Below are 19037 nucleotides of genomic sequence, written 5' to 3' on the forward strand. Positions count from 1 at the left end.
GGGCGCCAAGGGAACAATCGCGTCTGATGTACCTGCGGGTGGGGCCTCACGGCGAGGCGGAGTAGGAACTGCCACATCGAAGAGCCTCGCATCCTGAGCTCATGGCTGTGCTGAGAGAAACGTCAAAGCACTTACCTTGCTCCACGTGCCCACCATAGGACCGGTCAGCGACGGGGGAGGAGGGTGAACGTCCTCGTGACTTGTCACAACCACCTGAGCGTGGGTGTGTGTGTGCTGCAGCTGGGCCGTGAACGTTCGGTGTCCGGCGGGACGGGCTGCGGTGGAGCCGGTGTCATCACTGCAGGGGGACACCCTTGGTGACGAGCAGACAGGGTGCGGGACCTTGAGCCACACCGGGGCAGAATGTGTTGGATAGCCTCCGTCTGCTTCTTGACCGCCGAGAACTGCTGGAAAAAGGCCAGCCTGGGAGATGGGGGCGACAAGGAAGCGTACCTTGTCGGCATCCCTCATCTTGACCTTGGTCGCCAAGGACGATGTGGACTTACAGGCCTTGGATGGGAGTCTCGGCGATTCCGCCAGGTGGCAGAGTTTTGCAGGCACAGATGCACCACTGGCCCACTGGCCGCCCCACTGTCGAGGGTAGTGAGAGCGGAGAAGCTCAGTGGTCGGGTCTGGGCAGTAAAAGGTGCCTGCCACGACTTCATGAGCTCCTCATACACCTCCGGGAAGAATGGAACCGGGGGGAGGTGATGGCGCGGCCGTGAGCGGCACTCTGAACCCAAGAACCAATTATCAAGCCGCGAGGGCTCAGGGCAGGGTGGAGGGTTCCACTCAAGCCCGACACTCGCGGCAGCCCGGGCAAGCATGGCCGCCAGCTCCGCATCGGCCTCAGACGGGGCGACCACACCTGAAGGTGGGAGCTCATTCTGCTCTCGAGCCCCAAATGAGACGTCAAATTTGCCCTGGGGCGAGCTGCCTGTCTCATCCCAGAACTTGACTGGGACAAATGAGCGTACTGGAGAATGGGAGGTCTGTGGGGGATTACCCAGCAGAACCAGTCCCACTGGGGTCCCCAAATCGCCCCCAGCACTAACCGTCGCGGCCTCGTACCCATAGGTAGAAGGGAGCGGCTGGAGTGGCTTTCCACCTGAAGAAGGAAAGCCATGACAGCAAAGTTGCCATGGTCATGCTCTCGCAGTGAGGGCATGAGCCATCCACGAATGCTGTCTCAGCGTGGCTGTAGCCAAAACAGGTGGAAAAAAAGAATAATTCTTAACTATGCTTTTCATATATACTGTATATCTCTCTGTGTGCATGTGTACTTTATGCATGTATGTCTTTTAATAATATTATAAATATTAATTCTAATTTTCTAATGTCCTTTCTTTTCAACCCTGTTATGCTTTGATATTTTCCAATTTTATAACAATGGTTTGATACTTGCATCAATTTTTTCTAACATTTGTCATCTTTCTGATATCAACAATGGTATTGCAAATCACTTGACTGTGTCTGATTTAGTTTTGAAACCTACTCATGAGTTTATTCAGTAACTCTTATTAACATCTCCAACATTTTCAGGGCTGCAAAACCTAAAGGAACTATTTTGGAGTATGAATATACCAAGTACCATCCAATGTCTGAAATAAGAAAATCTAAATATATTCATACCAAGTATATACCCAGAACATCTATTTTAGACAGAACTAATAATACTGGCATCATCATGTTCTCATTTAGACCAGTGCTAATAAGAGGCAGGACAAAGGTGAGAGGTGCTCGCTGAAAGAATGGCAATCCAATTTTTTGACAAAACTGTTTATTTCTCATGAACAGATTTTTTGCTTGGATGGATCAGATTGTTGACGAAAATCCAGTGCTTCTTCAGTATTTGGACAGATATTTAAAGGCAGAAATATAACCTTTTTGAAGGTGAGGTACCAACTGGTCTAGCATTTCTTGAATTCATAAAGATAATTTGTTTGCCTAATTGTTACAAACATGATCTTGCAATAGTGGTATAATAAGATGGTACTTATACTACGAGAATATCCTCCTGCGGTGTGACAGGATATACTCCATATAAAACAATTTTAAATAGCATTTTGTAAATTACAATTGTTACCCACACAGTTTAATGACCATAATATTTGTCCTTTTAAAAATGCATTCAAACTATTTACATTTTTATTATTTTTTTTTATTTTATTTTTTTTAATTGCTATGGTTGTACTTGTTATTGTACATGCAAGTGTTACATTTTCAAAACTGTTTGTACAAAACACCAAAATGATCACAGAGTGTGTAAAAGGATTGATCAATGAAGTCAGGGAGTACAGATTATGCAGTCAGTACTGTAAGTGATACTGTGAATTTTGTAACAAGTATTTACACTACAGTAATATACTGTAATGCCATAACTGTACTGGAATACATACTACTTGATTCTTACAGTACTGGCTGAACTGACACTTTACCTTTTTGGATTGGTGTGAGTAACTGCATTTAAATTTAGTCATTTAGCAGATGTTTTGTCCAAAGCTGCTTACAAATGAGAGAGACTTACAGATTTGGCACAGTACTGTAATAGCCTTTGCTATGGTTTGGCCTCTTTTTACTGTAACACAGTAAAGTGAGCAAATTTCCCTGCTTTCTTCCTCCGTCCCTTTGATACAGTATACATACAGGCCTCCTGTATACAAAGTCATTGACTGGTTCTTCTCCCATCCTACTCTGCATTGATAAAATGCAAATGTTCACACACACTCTGAATGTACATGGTACATACTGTAAACAACAGTGCGTTGATTGATATCAATTGGCAATACTGTAAAACAAATTCATTGTTTTTAGTTTTTATGTTTTGAACATGTTATAAACTGCAGATGAATACTTTACAAACACAAAGTAAACAAACCAGTTGAAAATCTATAGATATAACAAATTAATAATTGATTAACCATTGAGATCAGTTGGATGAAATGATAGTCAAATGTTTTACAAATTAATGCGAGCTGATGCAAATAAAAAGTTTGATGTTAATAACATTATATACAACAGTTAGTTCCGGTCCTCGAATCTAATTGGATGAGAGATGTTCCATGAGCACTGATGGTCTCACACCATCAGCACTCGGACGCTTCACTGTGTGTATCACTCCGCTTGTGTTCGTGCCGTTCTAAACTAAAGTGTAAGAGCAGTGCAGATGTGTTAAGACCTACTGTTTGTCTTTTTTTTTTTTTCTTTTTTTTTTTTTTTTTGACATTACATATGTTAGCCACAGGTGGAGGCAAAAGATAATTTTTGTGTGTAATATGAGCCAGTTGGTGACATGAAGTGAATCCGATACAGAGCACTAATTAAATTGATATGACTCAGGTCTAGGGTCTAGAATATAATATGTGTGGATGGAAATACTCTACCTAATCTGGAGCATGAAGAACTAATTGTGAAGGTTAGAGGAGCTGAACACGCAGTGCTAGCATGAGCATGCACTCTGATTGGTCCATGGATTGGAAAGGAGTATGAAACAATCCATGCAGATTTTAAACTTCGGACTCATCACCCATTTAATTTGCCATCCAGTACAGTAGGTGGCGATAATGCTCCTAAAGTGTTGATCGCCATTAAACAAGAAGAAGAAGAAGTGAATCCGCCTCAGCCATTGTTTACATACAACAGCACTCTGTGATTGCTTGTATTACTACACTACTAAAGGTAGGAAATAGCTTTAAACGAACAACTTCATCACAGCTGAGAGACACAACAGACTGATTGATTACAGAACTCAAGGCGCTTACCTCTTACCTGAGTTTCCACATTGGATACATACTGTTTAAAATGGTGGAGAAGATTGCGGTTTATATAGTGAATGACTCTAGCGCACCAGCTACCGCGAAATAGAGAGGAATATCCCACTTGAACGGCTATTTTACCACTGAGAAAGCTGATCTTCAGAAAGCTGACAGCATCTCAGCTTGGGTGTGGCAACAGGTGATCGCACACGCTCAGTCTCTCTCTCTCTCTCTCTCTCTCTCTCTCTCTCTCTCTCTCTCTCTCTCTCTCACACACACACACACACACACACGCACGCACACGCACACACACACATCCATCCATCCTTGTTTCTCCCATAACTTGTTAGAAACAGCACAAGCCGTGATACTATTTCTGAAGTGAAATTTTTGAATTAATAATGGAGGCTTGGACGCCTCATTTGGTTTGAACCAACAACAGCAGATTCTGATCTGCCGCGTAAGAAAGTAGTTCCATGCACAAATGCGTTTTTATGACCGTACTCAGTTTTTCCAAAAAAAATTAAATTTACTTGTTCATTGAACTGTTGTATATAAGCAATATCACACTCGCAATCATGCTATATGCCCTAAATTAGCACTGCTGTGATTACCGACGGCAGAATCACAGCAGTGCTGATATAGGGCCATATCGCACTCTTGCTCTTGTGATATTGCTTAAATAAAAGGCATGAATAGATGAAACACTTATTTGGGGTGGTGAAAACATTACTTCGTGATTTTGTGTTTTGTACTTAGTCAGTTGAAAATAAGGTGAAATGTTTGAAAAACAAAATGCATTTTTTATGATGTGTTGTGATATAAATACTAAGAGTTTTGAAAGTGTACCACTTACTTAAATTAGTACCATACCAAATAATAAAAAAACACACCTGTGAAATTCCAGCCTGATCTCATTAATATACGTAGTTAATTGTACGTTAATATTTGTAACATTTAAACATACATGTTTGTATGTTTGTATAGACATTAAAACATACAATATGGACGTTTCGTCCACCCCGACGCAGAGCCCTGCATCCATTTGATGGTCTTATTATAATGCGTTAACATGTTAACAAGGTATACAGTTTTAGTAACTTTTGCAGTCTTGCAGTGCGTGGTTATGATGTTGCAGTTATTCCATGATTTTTTTAAGATCAAAGAAAACTGGGAATTTTGAATCCAGGGCTTGCTAAGTGACTCCAGCCAGGTCTCCTAAGCAACCAAATTGGCCCGGTTGCTAGGGAGGGTAGAGTCACATGAGGCAACCTCCTCGTGGTCTCTATAATATGTGGTTCTTGCTCTCGGTGGGGCGCATGGTGAGTTGTGCGTGGATGCTGCGGAGAATAGCGTGAAGCCTCCACACGTGCTATGTCTCTGCGGTAACATGCTCAACAAGCCACATGATAAGATGCGCGGATTGACGGTCTCAGGTGCGGAGGCAACTGAGATTCATCCTCCAGCACCCGGATTGGTCACTACGCCACCACGAGGACTTAAAGCGCATTGGGAATTGGGCATTCCAAATTGGGGAGAAAAGGGGAGAAAATCAAAAAAAAAAAAAAAAAGATCAAAGAAAACTAAACTCACAAGCACTTGGCCATGCGACAGTCAGCGCACCTCTGCAGAATATATTTGATGCACTTCATCTTCATGCAGTTGTGTAAAAAGGCTCTGGTTGGTTGAGTGACATTTCATGACATTTGCCAGGGTGTCAAGTCTTTGTACGGTTTTTTATGTTGAGATTTTGCTTATCACATTGGGTTAGAAGAGGAAGCTAAAATGCTGTCTCACTGGTATTGCATATTTTATCAATCTTTGACAACCTCAAAGGGCAGTTCCCCCTGTGAACTCTGGCGCACCCCTTATGCCGAGTTTACACTACATGATTTTAGGCCCGATTTTCACTCACCGACAGTTTTGTGGAGATCGCCGACAAAAGCCCGAAATCATAGGCAAATCAGAGCTCGCTCCTGTGAATGAAGAAAGCAATGTATGAATTAACAAAGACGCGATCTGAGAGAAGCGCCGACGCGTCACTGATGTTAGCGAGATATCTAGCATGTTCAATATCTGGACCTGTCTGCGATTCCAAATCACGCAATGTGAAATGTGTTTTGATTGAATACAACTGCAGCGTTGACCTACAGCCAATGAGAGAGCAAGAAACGGGGCACGGGAAGTTTCAGTGGGAGGAGATGTACCTGCAACATTCATGTAATTTTTTTCAATAATTTAAATAGAAAAAACAAACACCAGCAGGTGGTTACCTGCATTCATTGCAACATTTCTTATTTACCTCCAAGTCTCTCTGCAGAACAGACAATCCTTGCTGCTTGCGTCTCCCCAACCATTCCCTCCTCCATAGTCTTTTCTTCTTCTTTTTTGACGTTTCGCTGTAAATCAGCGCACAAAGTGCATCACAAGCTTCTTGCGGTCCGCCAGTTTCAAAACCCCGCCCAAACAAGCAAGAGAATGCCTACTCACGAGTGATCTTGTGCAATTCTCGTATTAATTCTCACATGTACTCTGTTGTGAAACGTAATTTGGAGTCCAGGCAGAGTCATCAGGGATTTGTCAATAGTGAAATGTTTTGTAATGTGTTCACCCCTGTCGCCGATTCCTCGTGTAATTTGAAAACCCTATGACTTCCATGACAAGACAGACAGTTGTGTAATATGAACGGTACCACAATCTTGGTACTTGTGGTAATACAAGTCTTTGAAAGTCATGTAGTGTGTTGGAGGCATAAGTGGGGCGTGGACCCCAGGTTGGGAATCACTGTTTTATATCCCATAACCCTACCCCAACCTCTAAACATAACCACATTTCAACAATATAAAAACATGTAACTAGTAGATTAATGTACAGTAACAATCATTTTCATAATATTTTTCATTATATGAAATATATACATATATATATATATATATATTACAGCTGCTAATCCCACACCTACTCCTAAACCTAACCATAACCATTTATTAAGCATATAAAACATGTAACAGGCAGATAAATGTAATCACAAAAATGTATTCAGTACAATTCAGTACAAAAGTAGTCCAAAGGGCGATGCGCTGCATCCGATGTGCTCCCTGGCGGCAATCAAAGGCACTGTGTGAGGAAGAGAGTAGAATTTAAATTATTAATCGCTGTAAATCTTCTCCTGTTGCACAACGTTACAGCACTGTAATATCTCATTTAAACATATACATTGCAGAATAAGGCATGTTCCAAATGGTCACGAGACACTTGAGAACCAATGAACATTCGACATCACTGCTGTAAAACCGCTGGTCGTAATGCTTGAGGCAGCAATTTTTGATTTTGAAAACGAAGCCAACGCATGTCCATCCCATGTACAGAAATTATTCAATATTAATAAATTCAAACAGTACACATAAACATTTGTACGTTTCTATAGGTGTTAATACGTTTAGATGCTGTCAATACATCAGTATTGTACATTTCAGTGTCTATGCAAACACAAGAGAATGTACGTTTGCTTGAACCAAACTTTACGTAAGAATACATATGAATTCTCATGAGATCACGAAAAAAACTAGTGAAGGCAACAAGGTAATTAAAAAGGCGAAAAGATTTAAGAAAATAATGACTAGTCACAGCATGTAAAATGTGCATTTTCTTATACATTCTAAGAAATTTGTACCTAAATCTTGATGTTGCTTCATGGACGTGTTATGTGTAAAGTATACAGTATACCCAACTATATGATCACTAACTGTATTACTTTCAGACTACATTATATTATAGACTTTCTTGTTTTTAAAAAAAAATTATTATTATTATTATTATTTCCTTATACTTCATTTTACATTGAAGAACTGACTTTTGACAGATATTACTAAGATTACTGTAATTAATCTTGAGGTTTAGAGATTGATTAATGAGTTGTTTTCTGCTTGAATGCTCTCAGATAAGTGTGAATCCTGATGGCAAACAAAAGAAAGCTGTTTGGATGGACTGTGGAATACATGCCAAGGAATGGATTGCTTCGGCTTACTGCCAGTGGTTTGTCAAAGAAGTGTCTGAATGCAAGACACCTCATAATGGTGGTGTGCTGTTAAGATCACCATAATGGTTGTGCCCTTGAGCAAAGCATTCAACTCCAGATTGCTCCAGGGGGTATTTTCTTATAAGTGTTCTGTAAGTGTCAACTAAATTACTGTGTTTACTTACAAGAGACTTTCATAAATAAGACAGAGAAAGAAGAAAGGAATGGTAGCAGTGGTGTTCAATGAATACTGATTTGTCACCTGTACAGATTCTGAGAACTTTCAAAACTGATGAGAAGATCAACCAAATGGTCCAAAACCTGGATTTCTACGTGACGCCTGCTGTGAACGTTGATGGTTATATATATTCTTGGATCAATGAGACTGTAAGCTGGCTTTTATTTTTGTAAATAATTTTTTTTTTTTATTATTATTATTATTAGATGCTTGTTTTTTTTGTCTATATCCACATTATTAAGCAAGAGAATTTGAAGTTCAAATTTAAGGCTGTGATTTAAAGGTGAAGTGTGTAATTTCTGCACCACTAATGACACAATCTGTATGTGAGCTAAATGACTGGGACAGACAACAACATTAGCTTATCTACTTGTTTGTCCTAACAATTGGAGGGTCATTATTTTTGCAGTTCTGTTTGGTGCTGCTAGTGACAGATAAATTATATTACCTTAAGTTTTTTCGAAGTTAGAGGTGGTTATATGGTTTTGAAAAAAAAAAAAAAAAAAAAATGAAATATCTGTATTCACCTAATTACAGACTAGTTTATGGAGAAAATCTCGATCTGCTCCACCTGATGGCTGTTATTGTCATGGTGTTGACCTGAACCAGACTTTAATGCCCACTGGGGCAGTAAGGGTCACATAGTGCAAGCTCATATGCACAATCAGTCGCCATGCCTTTTTGTCTTGTTTTATTCATATTTATTATTATTTCTCTTCTATTTTAGCGGTTGGAGTCTCAACTGAGTGCTGTGCTTTTAATTATCATGGTACAGCTCCAGTCTCAAAAAAATAACCCCAAGCTGTTACTGAGTTTTTAGCAAACAGTACAGAGGAAATCATCTGCTTCTTTACCATTCACTCATACAGACAACAGCTTCTGGTTCCATACGGATACCCACATGTCTCAGCTCCAAACTACAATGAACTGGTGACTCAAGCTTATCAGAGGACGAAAATCAGCATTAGATATTTTTTGTTCATTTGTTTGTTTGCTTATCTATTTAAAGGTGAAGTGAGTAATTCTTTGGATGTTGAAATATTTTGTCTAATCCCAGTTTAGTATGTGGAGACAAGTAAGTCATTGATTCACTGGAAAGTATAACCTCTGTGGCTCTGTTTGTCTGACCAGTGGAACATGAGGGTGGGGAGGGTTGTGTTTGAAAACATTCTAAACATGTTTGGGGGGAGAAAAAGAGCAATTCTGTTTGGTGACACTAGTGCCCCAGAAACTACACACTTCACTTTTAAATAGTGGTGTAAAAAATGCATTGCATCACAATGACACGAAAATGCATCAGTTGGAATTTAAAGGAATGGTTCACCCAAAAATAATGATTTTCTCTTAATTTTACTCACCCTTATGCCGCCTCAAACTGATATGACTTTTATTCTTACGTGGAACATAAACAATGGTATTTTAATGGAGATTTGATGTGAATATATCCATACAATGCAAGTCAAAGGCAGCATACAGGTAATACTTATCCTCAGCATACAGGTATTTGGCTCAAGAGGTGTAATCCAAACTGATCGCATTGCTTCAGAAGACATGGATTAAACCACCTGAATTGTTTGGATTACCTATATGCTGCCTTTATGTCCTTTTTGGAGCTTGAAAGTGTTGGACCCCATTGACTTGCATTGATTTCATTGCATATACAGTATTCCATCAAAATATCACCATTCATGTGTTCATTTGAACAAAATTGTTGACCTATTTTCAGTTGCAAAATTATTATGAATCTTCATAAATCAAAATAATTGAATCAAACTAAACCAAATCATGACCTGATCTCAGATTTCATGATGTATTGCATTGTTTAGTTAAAGGACCATTATCAAATTGAATCATTGCCAGAGCAAATAATTAGACTCCTAGCTGTAAAATCTGAATTCAAGTCTTCACATACTTTGCCTTTTCTGATTTCTATGGTGTAAACAGATGGAGTTTGGCTTGGCTGCAGCTAAAGCCATGCTTTCTGTACATGGGATGGACTATAAAGTAGGATCTGGTCCAGACATTCTTTGTGAGTGAAATGGCACTCTTTGTTTGTTTCTTGCTGAAGATAATAACAGTTCTAGCTCCCATGTTAAAGGAGATACCAGGCTATCACTGATACTGCCATGACTTTGTCACTTTCTTTTCAAATAGATCCGTTCTCTGGCTCCTCTCAAGATTGGGCTCGTTTGAATGGCATCCCAATTTCATTTACATTAGAGCTTCGGGACAGAGGGGAATTTGCCTTTGAGCTTCCAGAGGAGCAGATCCAGCCTGCATGTGAAGAGGCTTATGCGGGGACATATCACATCATCAAATACATCCATGTCAAAACCTTTGATAATGGCACAGAATCTGGAGCAGTGTCACATAGCTCTGACGCTCTGGACCATTTTTTTGAGTTCCTGCATCACTATGGCTACACATTCATGTATTTAAGCAGACATTTTCGTGTAGGTGTCTGCCAACATACTGTACCTCATACACAAAACATGACAAACCTTCAAGACAAATATGTATAATCTTAGAAGTACAGTTATAACCATCACCAAAGCAATCTTTTCTGGAAATGCATGTGATCCAAGACAGTGATTCTCAACCTTGTTGACTCCTATTGTCCAAAATTTGGGCCCATATCCCCCATACAATGATGACTTCTGGCATTTAATTTTGGTCTTTAATTGTGTGAGCTCAGCTGTGCATTTTCACATATCTTGATTAAAAAAGTTAAAATATTTAAATAACTATTAAATAATTTGTATTGCCCCAGCCCCCGTATTTATTATTACAATTTTTTATGCTGGTTGTGGTATTCATTACTAAACTGAGTTATTGTCACTAATATGTAGACACCCATATATATATATATATATATATATATATATGAGGCAGTGTCTCCTCTGTGTCCTTGGAGGGGATGTCCCTGTTTCCTCTCTCCTTTGTCTTTTTGTACATGACCAATATTTTAATTCATACTGGACAGGTTAATGGTTCTTCCTCTATCAATCTCTGGCTCTTCCTCCTCATTTCAAAAGTCCATCACATGCCACTGATTTCTAACTATAGGCCTAAACCAATTGCTGTTAAGCATTATACATAATGCAGTAATGTTAAAAAATGTTCTCTGTGGAAGTTATTATAAAGTGTTACCAATGAAATCTAGCCTTTTTGTATTGGGGGTCCGCTGGTTGGCTGAGCGTCTGGGAGGGTGGTCCGTGAGTCTGTGCAAATAAAATGCTTTTGTCATATTACTGTAAATAAAATTGATACAAGTTGTTGTATTGAGCTTTTCACAGCAGATGGCAGTATTGCTCTTTCCTCTGTTAGAGATTGAGCCTTCATCCTGCACCCTGTTATGTTTCTCAGGTGTTTTTGTATTAGACGTATGAACCAACATTGTTTTTCTCTGAAATACTGTACATTGCATAATTTGTCCATGGATTGTAGGAGACTGACCTATATTTGGATCATGGTTATTACCCAATTTATATTTCTAACTCTTTGCCCCAGGCTGGTCTGTGTAGTCAGTTTTGGTTTAGCCATTTTTTATTGAATCCATTCCGGATCAGATGAAAATCTAAACATACTGTATCACACCAGGTTGGCTGAGGTGCAGTCAAGGAAAATCACATTCCTCTCAACCACATCTGAATCTCTTGAAAAGAAATTTGTGAATACATTATTTACCATGAAGATGTGCATTAATAATCACAGTTCCCTATCTGTCACTCACTCAACGCTGTGTCGATGTAGTGACACTAGAGGTCACTCTTGGGACCGAAACACCTCTGGTCTTTGATGAAAAGCCAATGAAAATTGGCGAGTGGTATTTGCATTCCACTCCCCTGGACATACGGGTATGAAAGGAGCTGGTATGCAACCACTCATTCAGATTTTCTCTTCGGAGCCGAATGGTCATGCTCATTGAGCTGAATTCTCACGACCGTTCATTCACCTCTGCTGGATCTGACGGCGCATTTCAGCAGCTTCTCCCTCCTCTGCACTGGTGCACTGCAGAGAACGCCCCTGGGTGCTTCGGCAGAAAAAAAGAGTATATTTTTCTGAAAGAGTATATTTCTCTAAATGAGCGGCGCACACGGATCGTCTTTTTAAAGACACGTCTTTTTAAATATGACTTTCCGATTGTGTGTCATTCCTAGTTTCAGTCGTTACCTCTCAACTTCAGACAGTCACTATCGTTGTCTTTCGTGTCTGGGCACGACCCACACGGAGGCAGCGTTCGTGGATGGTTCATGTTCTCACTGCGAGAACATGACCATGGCAACATTGCAGTCGCGGCTTGCTTTTCATAAGAAAGCAAGCCAACCTAGCGGCACCCCGCCTCGGTCCTTCTACCCACGGGTTTGAGGCCAGCGTGGCTAGCACTGGGGGCGATTTGGGGACTCCAGTGGGATCGCCTCCACCGGGTACCCCCCGCGGACCTTCCATTCCCCAGCATGCTCGTCTGCCCTGATCGGGCTTCCGGATGAGTCCGCCGGCTCGTCTCACGGCGAGTTCGACCTCTTGTTCGGAGCCCATGAAGCTGATATGCTTTCGAGCACAGCATCGGAGAGCGGGCTTGTCCTGTCGGACGCAGAAGCCTCAGCTGGGCTCCCCCCTTCGGGGTCGACTGCCCAGTCACAGTCTGATGCAGAGATGACGGACATGCTTTCCCGGCGGCCGCGAGCGTCGGGCTAGAGTGGAACCCTCCACTCTCCCCTGAACCCTCACGGCTCGATGATTGGTTCCTGGGCTCGCAGCGCCGCTCAAAGCAGCCACGCCCCGCTCCAGTGCCTTTCTTCCCGGAAGTGCACGAGGAGCTGACAAAATCGTGGGAGGCACCTTTTACTGCCTGGTCCCGATTTCTCAGTTCCCCCGCCCTCACTACCCTCGATGGCGGGGCGGCCAGGGGCTATACGGCGATTCCTCCGGTGGATAAGGCGCTAGCAGTGCACCTATGCCCGCAGAGCGCCGCAACCTGGCGCGGAGGCCCATAGCTCCCGTCCAAGCCCTGTAGGTGCACGTCGTCCCTGATGGCCAAAGCCTACAGCGCTGCTGGACAAGCCCCTTCGGCCCAGCCCCGGCGTGGAGCCCACTGCAGGAAGTAGATGCCACCCGTCTCACGGCCGGCCGCTAAGAACCCACGAAGGTCGTCAAAGCGACCCTGAGACGGGCGACCCAGGGTCGACGAAACCCACTGCATTGGAGCTGATAATAAGACCACTCCATCCCCCGGTGGAGGACTGGGTGGAGAATCTTTTGTTGCTTTTTTATTTGATTTTGCCGCATGCCCAAGTAGCTGCGGTACCCAACAGTTCAGCAAAAGAGCGGTTTCCTCCTTCCCTGGGTCACGTACCCAGTGTGCAAGTCGTCATCACGACCACCGTCCATGGGTTTTTCCTTGCAGGATTGGCGCTCCAGCGGCAGTCTCCCCGCCCCTGCGCACCCAGCTGTTGCACACATCCGCCCCCGATGTGACAGTCTCCACGGGTTATGAGGACAGGCCTCTTCCTCCCCCATCCCAGGCTGTTCCAGGGGTGGTCACAAGGAGCCAGGTAAGTGCTTCGATGTCCCTAGACTCAGCACGGCTATGACATGGTGTGGCACCTCGAGCTCTGCCCTGCCACGAGGCCCCAACTGCCGGTACGTCCGACAACATTGTCCCTTTGGTCCCCCTTGTGCGGAACTTGGAAGTGTGGCTTGCGCATCCGTCACGATGGCTGGTCCGTACCGTCCGACTCGGCTACTTATAGTATATAGTATCCACTTCACCTTGGTGAAGGACGAAAACGCTGCTACCTTGCGCGCGGAGATCGCTACCCTCCTACGGAAGGGTGCGATAGAACCTGTCCCTCCGGCCGAGATGAAGAAGGTGTTTTACAGCCCCTACAGGGACTTGTAGGTACCAATTAGGGTACCGATTAGGGCTTCGGGTCAACTGGGAAAAGAGCAAGCTCCTCCCGGTTCAGAGCATCTCTTTCCTTGGTTTGGAGTTGGACTCAGTCTCTTTGACAGCGTGCCTCATGAACAAGCGCGCATAGTCAGTGCTGGCCTGTTTGAAGGCATTCAAACAGAAAACCGGTTCTACTGAAACTGTTTCAGAGGCTCCTGGGGCATATGGCATCCTCAGCGGTGGCCACCCCGCTCGGGTTGATGCATATGAGACCGCATGAGTCCTGAGATGGGCATGGCGCCGCGGGACACATCGCGTGGTCATCATGCCGGTCTGTCACTGTCTTTTCAGCCCTTGGACCGACCTCTCGTTTCTACAGGCAGGTATTCCCCTAGAGCAGGTCTCCAGGCGCGTCGTGGTCATGACAGACGCCTCCAAAACAGGCTGGGGCGCTGTTTGCAATGGGCACGCAGCCGCCGGCTTATGGACGGGCCCGCGACTGCATTGGCACATCAACTGCCTCGAGTTGTTGGCAATTCTGCTCACCCTTTGGAGGTTCCAACCATTGATCCAGGGCAAGCACGTGTTAGTTCGGACAGACAACATGGCAACGGTAGCATATGTCAACCGCCAAGGTGGTCTGCGCTCTCATTGTATGTCACAACTCGCCCGCCGTCTCCTCCTCTGGAGTCAACAGCACTTCAAGTCGCTGCGAGCCACTCACATCCTGGGCGACCTCAACACTACAGCGGACACGCTGTCATGGCAGGTTACTCTCGGGAGAGTGGAGACTCCACCCTCAGGTGGTCCAGCTGATTTGGAGTCGAATTGGACAGGCACAAGTAGACCTGTTCGCCTCCCAAGAATCCTCCCACTGCCCGCTCTGGTACGCCCTGACCGAGGCACCCCTCGGCATAGACGCACTGGCACACAGCTTGCCTCCTGGCCTACGCAAATGCGTGTTTCCTCCAGTGAGCCTACTTGCACAGACTCTGTGCAAGTTCAGGGAGGATGAGGAGCAGGTCGTCCTGGTAGCACCCTACTGGCCCACCCAGACGTGGTTCTCGGACCTCACAATCCTCGCGGCAGCCCCCCCCCCCCCCCCCCGGCGAATTCCCCTGAGGAAGGACCTTCTTTTTCAGGGACAGGGCACCATCTGGCACCCGCGACCAAACCTCTGGAATCTCCATGCCTGGCCCCTGGACGGCACGCGGAAGACCTAAGCGGTCTACCACCCGCGGTGGTAGACATGATCACTCAGGCTAGGGCCCCCTCTACGAGGTGCCTGAATGCCTTTAAGTGACGTCTGTTCGCTAAGTGGTGTTCTCCCCGATGGGAAGCCCCCAGAGATGCGCAGTCGGATCGGTGCTTTCCTTCCTGCAGGAGAGGTTGGAAGGGCGGCTGTTCCCTTCCACCTTGATGGTGTATGTAGCTGCTATAGCAGCACACCACAACACAGTGGACGGTAAGTCCTTAGGGAAGCATGACCTGATCATCATGTTCCTGAGAGGCGCCTGGATGCTGAAACTCTCCAGACCGCACCTCGTTCCCTCATGGGACCTCTCTGTAGTTCTTCATTTGAGCCTTTGCAATCAGCTGAGCTTAAGGCACTCTCCTTGAAGACTGCCCTCCTGACAGCGCTCACTTCCATCAAGAGGGTAGGAGACCTGCAAGCGTTCTCTGTCAGCGAAAGGTGCCTGGAGTTCAGTCCAGGCTACTCTCACGTGATCCTGAGACCCCAACCGGGCTATGTGCCCAAGGTTCCCACGACCCCTTTTAGGGACCAGGTAGTGAACCTGCGAGCGCTGCCTCAGGAGGAGGCAGACCCAGCCCTGTCTTTGCTGTGTCCAGTGTGTGCTTTACACATCTATTTGGATTGCACGCAGAGCTTTAGGATCTCTGAGCAGCTCTTTGTCTGCTTTGGTGCACAGCGGAAAGGCAGTGCTGTCTTCAAGCAGAGGATCGCCCACTGGCTCATTGACGCCATAGCTATGGCATATCACGCCCAGGACGTACCACCCCCGGTAGGGCTACGAGCCCATTCTACCAGGGGTGTAGCGGCCTCCTGGGGCCTGGCCAGGGGTGCCTCTCTAACAGACATTTGCAGAGCAGCAGGCTGGGGAACACCCAACACCTTTGCAAGGCTCTACAACCTCCAGGTGGAACCAGTTTCATCCCAGGTAGTGGCACGCAATACAAGCGGATAAGCACTGGATAGCCGGCCGGGTGTATTGCTTGCACATAACGCCTTTCACCTCCTCTGAGCTGAAGATGTGCACCATTAATTCCCAGTAGTGTTCACAAACTATGTTCCCTCCGAGCCCTGTGGCAGTCGAGTTTTCGGAGAGACTCACTGCCGGCCCAGTACACGTGCTAACTAAGAACCCTGTTCTGGGGTAGGTGCTCCGCATGTGGCAGTTCCCTGTAAGGTAACCCCATGCGATGTATATCTTCCACTAATTCGTCTTCCTTGGGCAGAGCCCCCTCTGCCACAGTCTCCATGTTTGTAGCAACTCCTCCCCCCGTTGGGTAGGATCTACCATGAGACTCTCCACATGGTCGGCAAGACCATGTGACGTATTTTCCACTTAAATATCCCCTCTCCCCTCTCTTTGGGCGAGGTGTGGTCTCTGCGTTGTCCTCCCCTTGGGAGGGACACCCCCCGACTAGACCTGGTGGCCCAGTCGGATAACCCCCCGTCTTTTTTAGGGAGTGGAAAAAAGAATGGGAAAAGAGGCCATGACTGAGTTAGCCTGTCTCTGTCTTTTGGGTAGTGGACTTGTCCCCAAAGGGCCGTTCGACACTCATAACTGTGTTGGGGGAGGTTAAGTGTCGGCCTGGTGTGCTGGCTATGAGGCACACAGTGGTCTGCCCATCACACACAGCCAGTTCACGTAACACAGTTCAGCCAGTTGCAGCATTTTGTATAGGGACCCCTAGTGTCACTACATCGACACAACGTGGAGTGAGTGACAGATAGGGAACGTCCTGGTTACTTGCGTAACCTCCGTTCCCTGATGGAGGGAACGAGACATTGTGTCCCTCCTGCCACAATGCTGAACTACCCGCTGAAATGGCCGGACCTTGTCTCGGCTCCTCAGCATAAAACCTGAATGAGTGGTTGCATACCAGCTCCTTTTATACCCGTATGTCTGGGGGAGTGGCATGCAAATACCACTCGCCAATTTTTATTGGCCTTTTATCAAAGACCAGAGGTGTTTCGGGCTCCCAAGAGTGACCCCTAGTGTCACTACATCGACACAATGTCTCGTTCCCTCCATCAGGGAACGAAGGTTATGCAAGTAACCAGGACGATTTCTTGTATGATGATTACTCGGAGGGAGGGATTTTTTTTTTTTAAGGATGATGAGAAGAGGAAGTATCTATTTAGCAGTTTCTTATTAGATTTGCTTTTGAACTGTTTCCCCTTTGAAGGAAACACCAAAATCAGAATCTGTATATTAAAATATGAGTGAAAGCCAGTTTTACTCTGTCTGTGTATAAAAACCTAGATTTTCTTTACAAAACTTTGTAATAACTTTCATTATAAACATTAACAAATAGGGCTAGGTAATGATACAGATTTCCCAATTCACAAGCTCTCAGTTCAAGTCCGACTTCAATTCGATTCTGATTCATATGGGGATATTTCAGTTAAAATGTCCCTTTTGCTTACATATGAACAGTGTTGGGTAAGTTACTCCAAAAAAGTAATAAATGACTAATTACTAATTACATCTTCTACACTGTAATTAGATTACTGTACCAATTACTCTGTCTGAAAAGTAATTTAATTACTCATTACTAATTACTTGTCTAAAACTCATATCAACTTTGACCAGATGGACAATAAAAGGATAGACATCAAATTATTATTTTAATTCTTTCAAATAAATCCTATTACATCAAATAAATTATTCTTGAACTGTTCTTTAACTGTTCCTAAATGGTTAATAAATTTTTTTTAAATAAAATTGAATAAAAAGTACATTTGTTGCAAAAGGCTGTATTTCATGTAAGCATCGTAGGCAACATTCATTACAGTATAGTAACAGTAAACAGTTTTAACAAGCCACAGTGGAGAATTAAGAGCTTAAGTGCCCAGGCATATTGCCAATGCATTTAAAGGGGTGGCGTTGAATTAGAAAACAAATGTTATCAGTTCCAAAGTTTATACAGTATGTAACGCAAGTACATTATAAGTAACTGTGTTTAAATTACTAAAAAAATGAAGAGTAATCCCTTACTTCAAATTTTCAAGGAAAAAGTAATTTAATTACAGTAATGCGTTACTTTGTAACACGTTACACCCAACACTGCATATGAAATAAATTCTCTCTTAGCTAATGCTATTAATTACTACAAATATACCTTCTTACTAGTTTCCAATGCATCGCAGTCTTCATTTGAATGATCACGATATCAATTCTTAAATCCCAAGATCGATCTTTCACTTTATTCGGCAACCCTCCACAATCTGCAAACCCCTGGTTGAAAACCTTGGATGTAGACCATTATTTCTGAATTGATATGATGTAAAAAGTGATCTATAATCTTAAAAGAGCATCCATTACAGTAATGAGGGGTCCATTGGTTCACTTTGAATTATAAGAATGTTGTCTGAGTTGCTTGAAAAGCTTGTAAGAAGTGAAACAGTAAATTCCATTGTATTGTAGATTACATCCAGGGGCCGACTGGGAAGAGAAACCGGCCCTGGATTTTAAATAAAAACTAACCCAAAAGTTGTTGGGGTTTTCGGCTGTTTCATGGCCGGCCCATTGGGAAAAGTCCCAGTTCTTCCTATGGCCAGTCCACCCCTGATTACATCTCTCCATTGCCAATACTCACATCCATCTTTAGCAATATGACTGATTAGTCTGTTTATCCCAGATTGTCCATCAATTAATTTATATGCTGTTTGTGTGTATGACCAACACATCACTATTAATCTTTCCTTACACTTTCACTGTTTTCCTGGACTCATACATTCAAGTATGGAAGTGTGATCAATGGTATAGTTCTGTGTAAAAACTGTTGAGATTTATGAGTCTGCTGGTCTGAGTGATGAATGTCTCTGCTCATTACATATGATTGGTACATGTGCATGATTAAAATCAATATTAGTTCTGAATA

General features: G+C 43.8%; 1 pseudogene; it reads left to right on the forward strand.

Annotated features, from left to right (window-relative positions):
* The first annotated feature begins 825 nt into the window (after positions 1-825).
* The window catches only part of LOC127447736 (carboxypeptidase O-like), a 24031-nt pseudogene continuing 5819 nt past the window's right edge, over positions 826-19037 (forward strand).

Source organism: Myxocyprinus asiaticus, chromosome 11, assembly GCF_019703515.2.
Source record: "Myxocyprinus asiaticus isolate MX2 ecotype Aquarium Trade chromosome 11, UBuf_Myxa_2, whole genome shotgun sequence".
Lineage (NCBI taxonomy): Eukaryota > Metazoa > Chordata > Actinopteri > Cypriniformes > Catostomidae > Myxocyprinus > Myxocyprinus asiaticus.